Source organism: Tupaia chinensis, unplaced genomic scaffold (assembly GCF_000334495.1).
Source record: "Tupaia chinensis unplaced genomic scaffold, TupChi_1.0 Scaffold000532_1, whole genome shotgun sequence".
NCBI classification, from domain to species: domain Eukaryota; kingdom Metazoa; phylum Chordata; class Mammalia; order Scandentia; family Tupaiidae; genus Tupaia; species Tupaia belangeri.
The window spans coordinates 9,292,621-9,293,504 of record NW_006160045.1 but is presented as its reverse complement, the minus strand read 5'-3'; positions in this window follow the sequence as shown (position 1 = coordinate 9,293,504).

The following is an 884-nucleotide window of genomic DNA, read 5'->3' as shown; positions in this document are numbered from 1 at the left end:
CTGTCACACTGAAGAAAAAAATAGATTTTTTCCCAGTATGATTTCATAGAGCAGAACTAGCACAAACATAAATGTCAGAAAAACAATCATCAAGCCAAGAATAAAAACAAACAAAAAGTTTCTGATATTTATTGTTCCAAAAAATGTGACGAGCTGCTTCACATAGCAATATCCTCCCTAGGGCTGAGCCTGGGGTCTGGGCATCCCAGGAGGGAGTCCTGAAAGGTCTCTGAGCTTTGACAAGGCAGAACTGTGAGTTGACTACCCAATGTACATTCTCCCTTCTTCTTTAATATAGAAACCTAATTTTACATGGGGCAATAATGTGCCTAGCCAAACACTGTATTCCCAACTCTTTGCAGAGAGGTGGCCACATATCTAAATTCAGGACAAAGAGTTATGAATGGAAGGGTTTTGTGGGACTTCTAGAAGCTCATCAAAGAGCACTGATGAACTGAGAAGTACACTTTACCCTTCGTCCTTCTGCTGCTTAGATCATGACATAGTGGCTTATACTCCAGCAGCCATCTTGGAGCGTGATGTGGAGGATAAAATCATGCTCTGCGATGGAGAAGCAAAAGGTTAAAAAACAAAACAAAACCAAAACCCTTAAGTAGCTAATGATGATAGAACTGTCATCGAGTGTGTATTAGGTGTTTATTAATTTCTAGACAGTATTTTAGGCACTTGGTAAACATATAATGTCTGCCCTCACAGATCTCACACTGGTAAGGAGCCAGGGCCGCTTGCTGCATTGTACAGACTGAGGGGATAGGGATTATTTACACAGAATAAAACAAGGTCCTGCAAAGATCTTACACTGTAGTAGTACACTTACTACACAGATTAGATAGGTGAGAATATAGAGATTTAGAAGTACTCTT